Source organism: Astyanax mexicanus, chromosome 2 (genome assembly GCF_023375975.1).
Source record: "Astyanax mexicanus isolate ESR-SI-001 chromosome 2, AstMex3_surface, whole genome shotgun sequence".
In the NCBI taxonomy this organism is placed as follows: domain Eukaryota; kingdom Metazoa; phylum Chordata; class Actinopteri; order Characiformes; family Acestrorhamphidae; genus Astyanax; species Astyanax mexicanus.
Genome location: NC_064409.1, coordinates 3007196 through 3025483, shown reverse-complemented (window position 1 = coordinate 3025483; position 18288 = coordinate 3007196). Strand labels below are relative to the sequence as shown.

The following is an 18288-nucleotide window of genomic DNA, read 5'->3' as shown; positions in this document are numbered from 1 at the left end:
AATAATGTGTTAATTCAAAGTTGATCTAGAAAAATGTATTATTATACAATGTTTATATGAATTTAAGCATAATTTAAACAACAATGCAGCTATCATGGTAGAGCAGATCTCAGACACATGCAGATGCAAATCAAAATATGCTTTTATTAATAAAAGTATAAGACAAAGGGGGAGTGAACTGATGAGCTTAAGTAGGGCAGTGAGCAGGTGTTGAGTATTCTGGTGATGAGCTTCCTGGAGGTGCCGCGTGCAGTGTCACATGATTAGGAATGGAACTACTGTCAGTGTGTGGTACATTCTGGACATTGTATTCCAGAAACTAGAGATCACAAGCAGAGCTGTGTGTGGGAGAATCTATATATTTTTTTAACCAAACAATTGAACCATTTAATCAAATGTTTTTTTTAGATATATCATGGTTCCACAGCAGGGGTCATCAATTAAGTTTGGCCACTGGCCAGATATTTTCCAAGCCATTACGTTGTGGCCACAAAAAAAAATCTGTTTTGCAAAATGAAGTGTAATGGGATGGAGTGTTACAGACTAGTAGCTCTCCAGCCCAGAGGGTTGTTGAACCCAATTGCAGAACAGTTGATCTCAAAGCAGGTAAATCCAAGAAGAAAGGAAAAAATAAATAAATAAACACACCGCTCCTCACGCGGGATCGAACCTGTGTTGTCAGGGTCGCAATCCAATACAATCCAAGGAGATAGGGAGCCAAAGAACAGGTGGAAAAAAGAAAATGGACAAAAAATTAAGTCATTCCAAGGAAGGAATATAAACAAAAGCTCACCTGAGAAGTTTTTTTTTTTTTCATTATCGTTCATTTTAGTTCAAACGACCTCAATGGCCGACCCCTGTTCTACAGTATATAGAGAAATTTTCTCATCTAAAGAACCCTGAACAAGCCTTTTCTGAGACAATGACTCATCTCTTAATATCCTTTCAAAGGACTCATTTATAAACAGAGCTCAAGGCAAAGTGTATTGCCAACAGCTGTGAATTCACGCAGCATGTTTTAGCAAAGAGTAAATCCAAACGCCAGAATGAATTAAAATCATTTGCCAGTCAAAGAGTCTGTCTTTATGAGGAGAGACAGGTAGAGTCATGCCACTGCCAGCGTGTCTGTAACAACTCCCCAGCTTCCAAAAAACACTTTAAAGACTTAAAAAGGACTGGGCGAGAGGTAGAGGTAGGGAGAAGAGAAGAGGGCAAAGAATCACACCCTCTTTCCTTCAATTGCACTTATTGCCCTTTTTTTCTATCTTTCTTTTTTTCTGTTTCTCTCTGATCTTGAAGTCTGTTCTGCTTTTCATTATTCTGACTCGCTCCATTTCTCTGAGTTGAAGGACTTAGTCTCAGTATATAGTGTTCGTAACATCTCACAAATGTTTCATAATGTTCACTCTCAGTAAAAAAGGGTTCTGAATATTGTTTGCGTTGTAACAATAGTGGGATATTTTTTATTTTAAATAGATAACTAAGGTTTTTATTTATTTAAGAATGCCATCACAATGAAGAAATTATTTAAACAGTGTAGAATTGTTGCCTATGGCTCTCTTTGGACACATTCAGCACAAGCATTTTTAATGAAAAGAACACTTTGCCAACTATAAAGCATGTGGGTTTATCTGTGGTGTTACGCAGTGGAGTAGACTTTTTACTTCAGGCTGAGGTAATTTTTAATACCAAATTTGCATTAATAAGGGAACATTAAGGGAAGATGACCAGCAAATCCCTGTCTTTGTTATAACAAAGAAAGCATAAGTCTTGGTGTTGTTTTGTAGGGTGCAACTTTGGCAGCCTTAAGTTGCATTAATAAAGTTTTATTACCAGTTACCCTATTTTTACTGAACCCTATTTTTATTTCTATTTTTTTCCCATTATCTGTCCAATTTACATGGCCAATTACCCAACCGACTCATTAGGACTCCCCCTATCACTAGTGATGCTGCTCGCTGGACCACTCAATGCCCTCCTGTGCACTATTTCAACAGGACAATGCTTGTCCAATTATTTAAGGCTCTATCATACACCCTACACAAGGCATGTCATGATGCTCTTTGCTACCTTACACCCCATCAACAGTCTATTTTTATGCCTTGTGTCCGCACTGTTAAAATAGTCAAAGTCAGAGTATATACACTGATGGTGTAGATAGACACTAATCTAACCTGACTGGAAGTGAGGTTAAATTCGGTGTTTAGGTAAATTTTTGCTGTGTTGCCAATTTGGCAGCAGAAAACACAGGAGCTCCACTGACTGATTAAAACCATGACAACAGTCAACAGTCAGAGTCTTTTCTTATAGCTGCTGCAGAGCACAAACCTGACTTTTAACTCAACAATAAACTAAATAAAGAATGAAATAATACATGATTAATACATGTCTTTTGTGCATTTTGAGCTGTGCAAGGCTTATTTTTTTGCACTCTCACGACAAAAATACACACCAACACAAATGACCAGTGCATTATAGATCGCTAAAATAGGGTTCTTATTGTTCCTGGTAACATTTATAGTATCGTCCTTCTAAATAGCATTGTAATGTGATGCTTTCTTTTGGGTGCAACATTGCGAATAACAATATTTTTATGACAATTTAAAAATAAATAAGCTGTGGTATTGTTTAAATTGTGTAAAAACATTTTAGACAGTGCTGAGATGTGTGTATAATTTACAATTAACCATTGTGGTACAAATAATTATTTGCGGAGTTGACTACACCCGTGAATATCCCTGAAGTTCAGCACTCGCTCACTTCCACAGTGTTGCTGTGTGGTTCGTGTCTTCAGGCTAATGAATAGTGTAACTAAGTCTGACATGGATATTACAGGTCTACAGACAGCAGTGGTTTTGCCATTACATTACTGTTATCACGCCGGCAATTATGTAAGTGGATATGTGGGTGTCTATGTGTGTTTGTGTGTGTGTGTGTGTGTGTGTGTGTTTTTGTTCCCAAGATATCAACTGATAAAATACAAACATATAATAAGTCGCTGCGTCCTATTGCCATGTATTATATCTCTTCCTCCATAATTTCCATTCAACTGCAGGGTTAAGGCAAAGGTCTGTGTTATTACACTAGGACATTCCACGTGTTCATATATATCTAAAAAAATGGCAACCCTTTGCCCTTTGATAAGCAAGTAACTATGAAAGAACAAATATATATATATATATGTCTGAAATTACATAAAGATGCAGAGCTTTCAGACCTCAAGTAATGCAAATAAAACAAGTTCATATTCATAAAGTTTTAAGAGTTCAGAAATCAATATTTGATGGAATAACCCTGCTTTTTTATCTGTTTTTTTATGCATCATGTTCTCCTCCACCAGTCTTACACACTGCTTTTGGATAACTTTATGCTGCTTTACTACTGATGCAAAAATTTAAGCAGTTCAGCTTGGTTTGATGGCTTGTGATCATCCATCTAGTCACCTTAGAGCTGTATATATAACAAGTAAGGAAATTTGTGTTTAATAGTTTTGATATTTATTGGTTGTAACTTCTTGGTAATAGAACTTGTATCATAGGAAAGCCTGCTAATTTCTCTTTTAAATGGAGGAAAAATTGTACAATTGGAAAAATGGTTTCTTCCAATGCCAAACAGCTTATTCTTCCATTGACTCGTTTGGTGTTTGACTTCGGATCTTTTTCTTGGGGTTTTGTCTTCTTGGGACGTCCACTTCACTGTCTGTCTCTGAGACTGTCTCCATCGCCTGTTATATGGAGCTTGGCCTTCAGTTTAGAGATACTGATACCAGGGCTCACTCCAAATAATGCAGTAACTTAAATTAACTTAATTTACTTTAAATGAAGTTAAATTACTATTAAAGGTACACGATGGTCAAAAGACTGTGATGCTCCTGGCTTGCGGCTTCTGGAGTCTTCTATGAGTCATTACTGAAAACATCTGTCATTATAAAACTGAAAATACTTTGAAAATAATTTTAGTGTGGGAGGTTTCATGGCTAAATTGGAGCAGCCTGGTGTTCAATCTTCATTAATTGCACATTGCACCAGTAAGAGCAGAGTGTGAAGGTTCAATTAGCAGGGTAAGAGCACAGTTCTGCTCTAAATATTGCAATGCACACAACATTATGGGAGACATACCTGAGTTCAAAAGAGGACAAATTGTTGGTGCACATCTTGCTGGAGCATCTGTGACCAAGACAGCAAGTCTTTGTGATGCATCAAGAGTCACGGTATCCAGGGTAATGTCAGCGTACCGCCAAGAAGGACCAACCACATCCAACAGGATTAACTGTGGATGCTGTAAGAGGAAGCTGTCTGAAAGGGATGTTCGGGTGCTAACCCGGATTGTATCCAAAAAACATAAAACCACGGCTGATCAAATCACGCAGAATTCAATGTGCACCTCAACTCTCCTGTTTCCACCAGAACTGTTCGTTTTGTTTAAAAACAAAACAAAAGAAATGGCTCTAACAGTTGATGAACACAATGTTGTTTTGGTATACTCTTTTCCTTTAGTTTAATATGACTCCAGTGCTTTCCATTTCCTCAGATTTATTACGTAAGCACATTCTGTACGAGCCCATAAGCTCTCAGCGGTTAGCTGCACAGCGTGAGTCGGCAACCTGGCCTGCTGATTCAGTTACTGCAAACAATCTGGATTTAATCTGTGTGTAAACAACACTGGCTGAGTGATGCGGTTACGTCTGCCCGGGTCCTGGCAGGGCTGCTGATCTGTAAGTTGACCTGCAGTGAGGTCTGCTGAGATGTGGGTCGACTGGGCTTCTGGGTAGGAGACAGTAGCTGAGATGGAGTCTGTTAGATCCATCTGGACGACTGTTCATGAAACGACTGTTTGTGAAGGACAGTCTTAAACGTTGGAGCAGAGGAGCTAAGAAGTGAACTTCCACACCCATTAAAAACAGAGAGAGAAAGAAAGAAATACAAAGACAGACAGACAGATGGTTGAAGAACTTACATGAGCAATGAGCAATATGTTCATGAAGTGTAATAAATTAAATTCCCTATATGATGGAACCAATGTTATCCCATGTTATCCCAAGTCTGGCAAAGAAAAAACTACATGAATATGAGAATGAGAATGGAAACACCTATAGACTAGAAAAGAAATTAGTATTCTGATTTTTTTCTTATGAATGAGACCCTTAGAACCAAGGGATGTAATCATGATAACAATATGATCACAAAACCCAAGATACACGTGAATCTATTTTTTTTTTTAAATATCATTAAAAAGTTATTTAATTTCAGTAAATCAGTTAAAAAAAATGAGTCTCTGATTTCGCTATTTATAGGTTTATGTTGTTTTATTCTATAAACTACAGACAACATTTCTCCCAAATTCCAAAAAAAAAAATATTGTCATTTAGAGCATTTATTTGCAGAAAATGAGAAATGGCTGAAATAACAAAAAAGAAGCAGAGCTTCCAAACCTCAAATAATACAAAGAAAACAAAAAGTTCATATTCATAAAGTTTTAAGAGTTCAGAAATCAATATTTGGTGGAATAACCCTTTTTTATATACAGTTTTTTTCATGCATCTTGGCATCATGTTCTCCTCCACCAGTCTTACACACTGCTTTTGGATAACTTTATGCTGCTTTTCTCATGTCAAAAATTCAAGCAGTTCAGTTTGGTGGTTTGATGGTTTGTGATCATCCATCTTCCTCTTGATTATATTGATTATATATGAGGTTTTCCATTTGGTAAAATCAAAGAAACTCATCATTTTAAAGTGCTCTCTTATTTTTTTCCAGAGCTGTATGTATTACACACAGAATGATCCTTTTTAAGTGTTTATTTCTTATATTCTTGATTATTTATTATGGCTTACAGCCAATGAATACCCAAAAATCAGTGTCTCAGGAAATTAGAATATTGTATATTAAGACCAATTGGTGTTTTCGGAGCAGAGTGGGCAGTGTGCCAAGTCCTGCTGGAAAATGAAATCTTCAGCATCTCCATAAAAGTTGTCAGTAGCAGAGGGAAGCTGTAAGATATGAAGTGCTGTAAGATTTTGTGGGAAAAACAAAACTGCACTGACTTTAGACTTGATAATAAAACACAGTGGATCATCACCAGCAGATGACAGACATTACTCTCTTCAAACCGTCAGTAATATATTGTTAAATATATAACAGATATAAATATATAGTAGTAAAATATCAGTATTTTTGGAATGTTTTCAGGCCTGAAATGCAGATACATGAACTGTGTGGGCTCAACATTTCAGCAGCTCGATAAAAGTCTAAGGAAACACTGTAGTTTTTTAAATAATAGTTTATTTTTTTTCCATACTGACTCAACTGTGTCTGGTCTAGGGGTGCATGACCTTTGTGAAAGAGTCGTATTTCCTCTGTTATGTGGAATTTCGCTGTATTTGTTGGTGTAGTTCAATAGTCCTGTTATTATAAATATTTAAACAACGCTGTTACATAATTCATGGTTTTCAGTAAATAATAAGAATTCAGGTTTGTACAGTAATTCATAGTAATAATAGAACTAGAAAAAACAACAGCTACGATTAAATGTTTATGAGCATTAAAATAAAGAAGAGGATTTTAATAGAGGTCAGAATCCATCTGGAGCCTGAACCGCTGTGGGAAAGTAATTGTGTCCAGCTGGTCCGGTGCTCCTGGTTTATCTTTCATTTCTTCACAATGGACAATTGCCTCCAATCTGTCTGTCTGGTCTTTCCAATGTTTGCGCAACAACACTGTTTAGCTCTGACTGTCCCACACAGCAGCCTGATAAACCATTACTGCAAAATAAAACACACCAGCTATGTCATTAGTGGGACAATGAAACCAGCTCTTTGGAAAATCCTGGTTTTGAAGTCTGTGGTGGTCAAATGAAAAAGGGAATAAAAAAAACATTAATTTCCCTGAACGTTCACACTTTAAAAAAAGTAACCGTGTAAAGCTGAGCTAGAAATCCCATTGCTGCTTTCTACCATTACATTATATATGTTTCATTTATTTTATTACACTAATTAAGTAATTTTTTGCAACCACAATATACTGTATACAGACACAATTATGAGTTTCTTTGATTAAACTAAATTGAAAACCTCTGGAATATAATCAAGAGGAAGATGGATGATCACAAACCATCAAACCACCAAACTGAACTGCTTGAATTTTTTTTTGCACCAGGAGTAAATCAGCATAAAGTTATCCAAAAGCAGTGTGTAAGACTGGTGGAGGAGGACATGATGCCAAAATGCATGAAAATGCATAAAAACCAGGGTTATTCCACCAAATATTAATTTTTGAACTCTTAAAACTTTATGAATATGAATGTTGTCCCTAATTTAAAGAATAAAACAGCAATGTTTATTTTATTCATTTTATTCAAACATACAAATCAATTACATTGATTACACTTATCCGCACAACCAATTATTTATAACGCAAAATCATAAAAATGATCAGGGATGCCCAAACTTTTTCATACTGCTTTATACTGTATATTTGAGTAATTATGACTGATTTTAATGCATTAAACTGCTGTATAATTGAGTCAATTTGCATTTATACTGTATATTTGAATAATGATGACTGGTTTAGTCCATTAAACTGTTGTTTGATTGTATTTATACTGTATATCTGTTTAAGTGTCACTGGTTTAAGTAACTTAACCTGCTGTATTATTGAGTTTTGTTGCATTTATACTGTATATTTGTGTAATGATGACTGGTTTACATGCTTTAAACTGCTGTAAACATATTCTGAAATGTTAGTAATTAAATAACAAAGCCATATTCAAAGGGACTAAATATTGATCCTACACTGTTACAAGAACATGAACAAGTCTATAGGTCACCTCTACACATGAACACGCTTTCGGCCGCTCGTCTTTTTCTGCATTTTCATCTCTTTAAATTTCTCTGTTCAGAGTTTAGTGTCGTGAGCCTCATGTTCTCCCATCTGTTCTCACGCACAGCTTGTGAGGCTCAAAGCCTCGACTTTATTAGCAGGAATTTCCGAACTGTGTAAACAAGTGGATTTTATAATCGGTGTGTCCTCCTGTCCTCAGCGTGAGAGTGATTAAAAGAGTCCAGGCTGGTCCCACGTCCACTTTGTTGTCCGTCCACAAGCCTGAATGTTCTTGTGTGTGAAGGACCTCCTCAGGGCAAGAAGTTAGTTGTAGATTTTTAACCCTTGTGTGGTGTTTATATTTTTGTTCCTCGTTTACTTTGTTACTTGTATTTAATTCAGCAAAATTAAGCAATTTTACATTAAAATGCTTTACACATGCTCGCTTCACCTAAATTGCAAGCAATATAAACAGCTTACATGGTTAATATTTGCCTTTTACCTTTCTTATGTTACATTTCTTTCAAAAAGTGCTACTCTTTTTTATTAGTTTTTTTAATAAAATGTATATAATAAGGGGGGGGGGGGGTGTACAGTGTGTGTTTATCGAAAATGTGTTTTGATATATGTTTTTCACAAAAAATGAGCCAATGCCAATGAGTTGAGTTAGAAAAAATATTTTTTTAGTATCATTTGATGAAAAATAAAAACAGACCCACAGACCCGAACACCACACAAGGGTAATAAACACCCAGCTTACTTTCATGACCTAACTAGAGTCTTAGGGACCTATCCTACACCCTGCGTAAGGTGTGTTGCAATGCTTGTTGCTATCTTACACCCCACCAACAGTCTATTTTCACTCCTTCCACCTGCCTGGTTTAAATAGCAACAATAATTCTGAATATATCTATGCTGATGGGCGTGGTGGTCTGTAAATGAGGTGCACACACAAGAACACAAACCCAACAGCGGTGCACAAACCCAACTTTTACTTTAACAATAAACAGTTGAGAAGCTAAGAAGCACTGCCCCATTTAAATAACAATCTGCCAAAGTCAGAGGGCACATGGCTCTTACAGGAAATTGAATATGAACAAGTGACACACTGATTGTGTTATTTCACATTACATATGGTTTATTAAAATAGTAGTACATCCTTGTCGCATGTTTTGAGCTGAGCAAGATATACTTTTCCCGTCATTACGATAGCAAAGACACACTTGGCCCTATTTTACACCCCGCACAAGGTGCATTGCAATGCTTGTTTCTTTCTTTCACCCTGGGAACAGTCTATTTTTACGCCTTGTTTTAAAATAGCATCTGAGTTTAAAAATATATTTACACTGGTGGTTTGGAAGTGAGGTGTGTTCAGGTAAACATCTGGCATGTTTCTTTATTGGTGGCTAGAAATACAGGAGCTCCACTGACTAATTAAAACCCTGACAACAGTCAAGAGTCAGCCGCCCAATCATATCTTAGCCATACAAAAGCTGTTCTCGTAAATGACCTGCTCGCACAAGTTTACAGCATGAACGAGCAGGTAAGTTTTTTTAGCTAAGAAACTTAGAAGTGCTGCGCCACTAAAATAGCAATCTGCCAAAGTCAGAGCTCACCTGGCTCTTAAAAGGAATGATGAACAAGTGACATGCTGTTTTATTTCACATTACACTCAAAATGAACCACATACATGATTAATAAACACAGTAGTAAATGCCTTTTGCACGTTTTGAGCCGCACAATATGTACTTTTCCCGTCGTTACGATAGCAAAGACACACTGACACGCCCTAAATCAAGCTGCAGAGTTCACAGTTGATCCCTCATCTATAGATAGCCAAAATAAGCCCTTAATTTTATCTGACTCAAGCTTTGTTTCATGTAATTTAATGCTGTGCACAGCACAACCTATTAAACAGTACATTGGTTTTGTACCTTAAATTCATATTTAAATATCATATTATCTAATGTTCCAATAACATGCTCAGCAGTTGTCAGCTTTGGTCCAGTTGAAGTCATGGAAATTTGTAGTCACAGCTTCAGACAAAGCACTTTAACATGTTCAGTGTCTGTGGAAGAGAACAACTGACTGGCTCTTGTTCATTGATTGATAATTGGACCGAGTCTCTCCAGTTCAGTCTGGTTTTGATTTATCGCTCTCAATAGCTCACTGCCAAATAACCAAACTGCTGCCAGTTACTCCCTCTAACTTCACCAAGTGGCTCTTGGCCTCATGAAAAGAGTCTATCACCAGCCTGCCAGAAGCCAACGACACAAAACAACAAAACCAAGTCCTGTTATTCTTAAAAAAAGCTATGAATTCTCACAGTTGGAGCTTCGCAGTCCAAGTGAAGTTGCAGCAAGTTTAGTACAAGAGACTATTCACTGCAATTTTACACATACTGTACTTTTTGCACTGAAAAGGCAAACCGGATTATAAGGTACATCATTAATTAACGTCTATTTTCTGGTCTGTTTTCATTCATAAGGCGCACTGGATTATAATGCACATTATGTGACACTAGTAGGGAACAGAGGTGTCACCATGTTTTCCTTCTAATCCAAAGCTAAGCTAAGTTAAGTAAACAAATCTGTAATATGTAAAAAAAAAAAAAAAAAAAAACATTTTCTTTGAGCGCTGTATGTTCATCTACTCAGATTCATCTCCTAAAAACTGTTTATTTGGGTGAGTAAAGCACTTCCATTTATTTATAGTAAGCTTAGATTTGCAGATTTCCACTAAGGCTAGCTGCAGTTAGCGGCTAATGCCACCCGACAGCGCTACACTGAGGAACCCTGAGTGTTCAGGTAAGCCAGGGCTGATATTAGCTAGCAATTGGTCCCACATAGCTTGTTGTAACACATTAAACACTCAGACTACAGTCCGAGTATACTCATCTCTGAATGGCGCTTAGCTTGGATAGCGGCTAATGCTAATACTGCTCCAGCAGTGCTAGTCGGGTTTAGCATTACATTACATTACAGGGCATTTAGCTGACGCTCTTATCCAGAGCGACTTACAATTATTTTTATTACTATTACAGAGTTGGGCCAATGTAGTGTTAGGAGTCTTGCCCAAGGACTCTTATTGGTGTAGCACAGCATAGTCACCCAGACCTGGAATTGAACCCCAGTCTCCCACATGGTAGCTCACTGGCAGGTGGTGGTGTTATCCATTGCACCACACCAAACACAGGCTACAGGCCAATAATACTCACCTCTAAATAGTGAATCAGCTAGCACCTAGCACGGTTAGCTGCTAATGCTAATGCTGCTCCAGCAGTGGTAGCCAGGGTTAGCAGCAGGCTACAGGCCAATAATACTCACCTCTGAATGGTGAAAGAGCTAGCGCTTAGTGTGGATAGCAGTTAATGCTAATACTGCTCCAGCCTTGGTGCTGGAGAAACTTTACTGAAACTCCTGTATAACTCTGTATTTCAGTGGAGTGACTTTACTGATCCTTAATACCTGACTGGTAAAATATAAATATATAAGGAGCACAGGATTATAAGGAGCACTGATGATTTTTGGAAAAAAAATAAAGGATTTTAGGTGCGCCTTATAGTGCGAAAAATACAGTACTTAAACTTTTAGGATGTACAGTATCACTTAAAAACTGAACACATCTTCTCATTCAGTTTTTCTCTGTATTTCTTTATTTAAAGTATTTTCTTCATTGTAGATTAATATTAAAGACGTGGAATTACGTGGTAAACAGTAAAAAATGATTTAGTCCTCCACATTAATCTCCTGATCTAAACATGACGAACTGGGATGGTGATTTGAGGTGATTTAATTGAGATGAGCTGGAGCTTCACAGCAAAGTGAAGGAAAAGCAGCAGCTATTGTTCAGCACCTCCAGAAACTCCTTCCTTTAAGACTCTGAGAAAACTGAAAACTATTCCAGGTGACTCTCCCTCATGAAGACACTGAGATTAAAATCTCACCAAGAGTCTGCAGATCTGTCCTCAAAGATAAATCTGAAGTATAAAACATATTCTGGCTTTTTTAACACTTTTTCCCAGTATAGCTTTAATATTAGATCTTTAATATTTAATATATAATGTAAAATAAATCATAAAAATAAAAGACGAAAAAGAAAACACATTGAATGGTACTTTATGTAACAATGTACACAATTTCTCAGTTTTCAGTTGTTTTCTTTCTTTACATAAAAGAGCAAATTTCATACATTTAGCTTTAAAGTTGTTTATTCAGGAAATTTGTTAAATAATATCTCATAAAGGCAAAATCCTTGATATATGTTTTTTCACTGGAAGAGTTTCTCACTTTTTTAAAGACATCTGCCACTGCTAGATTCTGAGGAAGACTGAGTCACTTAAATTGGCCAAACATGCTTCAAAAAAACAGATAGATAAACAGTGAAAGTCTCCAAAGGGAAACATTTAACAAAACGTACCATAAAAGCATATGATAATATTTTGCTTTAAGGGCAATAAATCATGGATTCTGTCATTTCAAATGAGTCCCAAAATAAACTGTCCTCTTTATGTGAATTATTAATTAGTCAAGGCAGATTTGGTTGCTTATTTAGTTTTGCTAAAGGCTGTAATGTGAGGTAAATCACTTTGAGGGATAATCTGTCATGGTGTGACTCATTAACTGTGTTTTTATCCAAAAGATTTAAGCCTGGCATGAACTAGAGTGGTATAATAGCAGTTTCATGACTTTGAATGCACCAATAAAAAATTTATATTTGAGAAAATGCGAGTGAGATCGAGGTCCCTATTTTTTAGCGATCTATAGCACATTTTGCCCATAACATGAAAGTAACCAATCGATGTGACACTTGCCAAATGCCTGGAAACCTCAAGTCCAGTTGGGTCATGCAACAAGACAATGATCCAAAGTGTAGTCAAACCCCAAACTTCAACCTACTGAATTTGAACATGCAGATGATGCTCAAAGTCTGAGAAAGCTCAAAGCTGAAAGATTTGGTAAAGTAAGATAAGTATAAGTAGAGCCGAGGAAACAAGAAACACCTGGGGAAGAAAACAAGGGGCCGGGTAACAAACTAGAAACAGGTGGGGCACTAATGAGAAGGCGGGGCTAATGTGGATACAAGACAGCAACAAAACAGGCAAGTAAACAAGACTGGAACAGAAAAGAGGAAGCAAGACAAACATTAGCTTAGGTCTGACAGAATTCTCCAGCATTTTTATTGTTTAAAAAAAAAAACAAGCAGCATTAGCCTTAAATCTTTAACACAGAATTAAAGAACTTATAGAAGTTCAGATGCTAAACCTTTGCTGGCTAACCAACTACAGTAAAGAGCTTGCCGACTTGTTTTGATATAATTTCCCCCCTTAATTTAATGATTAGGTAACACTTTACATTAAGTAAATTTAGCTAACATGAATTAATGTATTAGTTACCATTAATAAGACGTGAGGTAATGCATTAACAATGCTTAAGTAATTCATGTTATTTTCACATTAGCTAACATTAGAAGTAAAGCATTTGTTAAGGTGAACAATAAATAAATCATACACTTAATTAATAATGTTAACAAATGTTAGATAAACAAGTAACAACTGCTTTTCTTGTCATTTGCTTATATACTGCAGCTGTGCATACGGTAATTGTTAAATACGTATTAATTTATATTAGTTATAAATATATTTGGCTGTTAGATTTTTTTTTACATTTTTACGTCTATTGGAAATAGAGTAGATCTCTACATAGATTAGAATTATTTAAATTTCACTTTACATCAGGTATAAATGGATTTTACTGAACAGGGCTGTCTATATAAGTGCCTAGTAACGTTTAACAGATGTTAATAATGCTTAATAAAGGCATTATTACTGGTTAATCATGTTTTTTTCTAATTGCAATTTCTACAGGTAAGTTGAATTCCAACAAAGACTCATATATACTCACACATATATATATGATGATGATTAAATGAAGCATAAGCATGATCCAGACTAATATTTACTTAAATATTTCCATATGCATAAATGCCTTAAAAATCATTAATAATCAGTTATAACACATACGTAGAAAGAGCACCAATGACCTATTGTTTGCCAAATAGTGAACCCACAGCCATCTATATTGTTGCCCTTTCTAATGATGTGTTATAACTGATTATTAATGCTGTTTTTTAAAGCATTTACAACCTAATTAGTTACCATTAATAAAGTAATTGTAAACCATTTATAAACCATTCATAAAAGTAGTCTTATTTTAAAGTGGTACCATAATGTATTAATGAAATATTATGCAGAGGTAGCTAGTTACTTGTTTTATTTATTGATGTCAGTTAACTAATATACTATTACATATTTTACATTTTTAATTCTATTGGAAATAGAGTAGGTCTTTTCATAGATTAGAATTATTTCAATTTCACTTTACATCAGGTATATATGTGTATTTTATATATAAGTGCTTAGTAATGTTAATAACAGATGTTAATAATGCTTCACAAAGGCATTATTACTGGTTAATCATGTTTTTTTATATTCACAATTTCTACATGTTGAAGTTGAATTCCAACAAACACTCATATATACTCACACACATACAGTATATGATGATTAAATGAAGCATAAGCAACAATCAGACTAATATCTACTTAAATATAAATATTTAGTGATTACAGTATGCATAACTGCAGTACACAAGCAAATGACATACAGAGTAATTAAAACACTAAAGCATTTATTACTTGTAATGTGAAAATAACATTATTTAATGCTGTAGTTTTGTGTTTATCAGCACTTAATGTAAAGAGTCACCCATGAAAATCATAAGATTGCCTTATATAACCTTTGCACACAGGTTTAAGGACATTTCACCACCTTTGGCCATATATAGCTTCCCGAATCTGTTGGCACATTTCTCAAAGTCTGAATTTGATCTGTCGGCACTGCAGGGCATATTTAGTATTTTGGCAGAAAGGGAAAGGTTACGTATTCGCTGCACAATTGCATGCTTCAAACTGTAACCACACTCCAAAATTCAAAGGATTACAGGATTTATAGAGGCATGCCGCTGCCCTTAACCCTGGTTTTGAATATGTTTCCATGCAAAAGCCAGAAATTGTATAAAATGAGGTGTCAACTGCTTTTTTTTTTACTTTAAGTGAATCCAGAAGTGTGGTCAACTAGCATGTCTAAAACCTTTTTTTAATGGTGTATATTCTGTTTAACATTAATCTAATCAAGAAATGAAAAATATATTAAGATCATTTCAATATTCAATGATTATTGCATTATCATTTATGATTGCTTGGCAATCAATGGAAATTGGTAACTTTGGAAGACATTATGAAAAAATGTACAGTGTATCACAAAAGTGAGTACACCCCTCACATTTCTGCAGATATTTAAGTAAATCTTTGGTGGGGTGGGATGGGATTTAAAAGAGATAAGAAAACATTGTAAGTTTTTTTGTGTTAAAGTCTGTTTGTTACATCTGTTATCTACAAAACTTTCAATAAAAACTTGAAGACGTATCATTAAAGAAACTACGAATTTTGCCATGTGTCACCAAATTATGATGATAAGGAAATGATGTCATATGCCAGGAAGCCTAAAATAAAGTACAGTTGGGCCATGCAACAAGACAATGATCCAAAGCTTAGTAAAAGCCAAAACTTTAACCAACTAAAGCGAAACAGGAAGATGATGCTCAATTCAATTTTTTCTAAAAGTATGATGGCCTACTTCAACTTTTCAGATGATTTGTTTTTTTCTTTTGAATGCAAAAACATAATAGACAGATGAAGAAAAGTGCTAGTGGACTAGTTGTACTGTGATTAACAGGTAACTAAACCCCCTGGTTTTAGCTGACTCCACCCTCAGCTCAAATTTCAAAAAGGCTAAAAAATGGGAGAGATAGTTTGGGATGGCCATTGAGTGATGTATGGGTTTAGAAGCAGGGCAAAAGGGAAATCAATGAGACTCTGATAGCACAGTTGAAACGTGTTTCTTAAACGTTTGAGGCAAAATTGGTATGTTTAATTACTTCAAACGAACACATTTCAGCTTTTAATGAAAAAACATATATGGTTTTAGTGATTTAGTGGCTGTTTAACAGTTAGAGAACAGGTACAATATAACTGTAAGAGCAGCATTTCAGCAGGTCTACAGTGCTTCCCTTCATTACCTGAACCATGCCTTTAAATTCTCCAACTCCTGACTCAGCACTAATAGTCTAATAATGAGTTTTACACACAAAAACAGAGAGAGAGAGAGAGAGAGAAAGAGAGAGAGAGAGAGAGTGAGAGAGAGAGATCCAGACATACCAGACTATACTCATGAGCCTGGAGAGACCAGTAAAGATATCATACAGTATATTTTATATTCTGACAGGTATTTTCCAAAGAAAACTCTCTCTCTCTTTTTCTCTCCCTCTCTCTCTCTCTCTCTCTCTCTCTCTCTCTCTCTCTCTCTCTCTCGTCCTCTCACTTTCTCACACACAACAGCTAGCCACCAATAATATGGAGTTATTTTCACACATACGCTCCTTCCAAAACTTCAGTCCAGCTTTTCTCCTCTGATCCCAGATAAAAGTTTTTCATTTCTCCTCTAATGTTGTTCTGTAGTGGGATACGATTTCATGAACAAGCTCTTGATTTACTTAAACTGAGGCATAATAGTGTCACTTTCCCTCTGTATGCTTCGGTACCACTTTAAAATAAGACTACCTTTATAAAGGGTTTATATAGGGTTTACAATTAGTTTATTAACGGTTACTAATTAGGTTGTAAATGCCTTAAAAAATATTAATAATCAGTTAATAAACACATACGTAAAAAGGGCAACAGTATAGATGGCTCTGGGTTCACTATTGGCAAACAAAAGGTCATTGTTGCCCTTTCTACATATGTGTTATAACTGACTATTAATGATTTTTAATGCATTTACAACCTAATTAGTAACCATTAGTAATCTAATTGTAGTCTTATTTTAAAGTGGTACCGAAATTGCTATGGTGGCGTATGAGCTCCTCATTGATTCTGTGGCTGGTGTGAATGATGGACTAATGGTGAAACTGGACTAATACGCAACAGGTACTGAGCTGAGGTTCGATTAGTTTTGGGTTAGTTTTTGGGTAGTTTAGCGCACTTTATTATTTTCTTTTTTCCTATGCCACCATCCATAGCTCACCTTAGACGTTTGGTTTAAAGAAACTGCTTATTTTTGTTATGCACTTATATTTTTTATTTGTTATTTGTTAATTGTACATTTTTGTAACTTTTGCAAAAAAATTGGTAAAAAAACTCTAGTTTCCTTTTTCAACTAAACATCTGCTTCCAGTCCTTTTATTCCCTTTTAGCTCCTGTGTTTAACTCTTGTGTTTTCTGTTGCCAAGATAGCGATAGCAATACGCCAGAAATGTACCTGAACTCACCTCATTTCCAGATTACAACACCCATCAGCTTAGATGTACTCATAAACTCCATTGCTATGTAAGTGATGCGGGAGCGAGGCATGTAAATAGATCATTTTTGGGGGTTAAAAGAAAAAAAAAAGAAAATATGGGAAGGAAAAAGTTGAATATTTTATATAAAACATTTAAATTAGTTTCTTTATTGCTTTACTCATTACATTTGAAAGCTTTCCCCTGGTTAAAGAAAGTACTGTATACTGAGGAGCATTAAAAGTATGTTCAAAGTAGGTAAAGAATACTAAAAGTATTTTTTTTCTATGTAATATACTTTATGAAAATACACATTAAATATACTTTCTCTGTATTTCCATGAAATGTGTTTTTAAGTAATATGTTTTAAATTATATGTTGTGTTTCAAAAATAATACAGTATATATAGTGGCATAAACAAAACGTCTTAAAGTGCTTAAATTTACATTTACAAAATAATTCAAGTTTGTTACTAAAATATAAAAAAATAAAACACATACTTAAATCTACTTAAGCTTGCAGAAGTTTTACGAAAACAAACAAAAAAGAAAAACACTCAAAAGCACAACCTAATGCTTTTTGTTGTGTTTACATATAGCTTAATTACAACTGAAATATACTTTAGTTGCCATAAATAGTACATTTAGTATGTATTTAAGTACATATTTAAATTTTAAACGGATGTACTTTTAAGTATGTTAAGTATCCTTTTTTAAAAAAACATACTTAAGTGTTACTTTTTACCTTGTAGAAAGTGCAATACAAGTATGTTAGATTTTTTTTTAGTGTACAGAAAGTGCCCTGTGTAGTTCCTTCTTGTTTTTTTTTTTTTTTTTTTTTTTTTTTTTTAATTCAGGGTCAGTTTAGGGTCAAATGAAGACTTTCTGCAGAGGAATTCTCCTGTAGGTCTCCTCTGGTGCCTCTTTGGAAAATGGTCAGTGATAACAAAATAAGCAGATGCTCCCGCCCCCGCACATCCGATTGTGTAACACACATAAACACATGTGGAGACACTCACTCACACACACACACTTATACACACTTATACACACACACACTCGTACACACAATTATAA

The 18288-nt window shown here is 35.3% G+C and overlaps 1 protein-coding gene and 1 long non-coding RNA gene across 2 annotated transcripts in view; one reads left to right on the top strand and one right to left on the bottom strand.

Moving 5' to 3' along the window:
* The window catches only part of LOC125799089 (uncharacterized), a 106830-nt gene that overhangs the window by 64349 nt on the left and 24193 nt on the right, over positions 1 to 18288 (bottom strand). The window lies entirely within an intron of this gene.
* Positions 1 to 18288, top strand: part of atp2b1a (ATPase plasma membrane Ca2+ transporting 1a) — a 242731-nt gene that overhangs the window by 206545 nt on the left and 17898 nt on the right. The gene's annotated exons all lie outside the window — the stretch shown is intronic.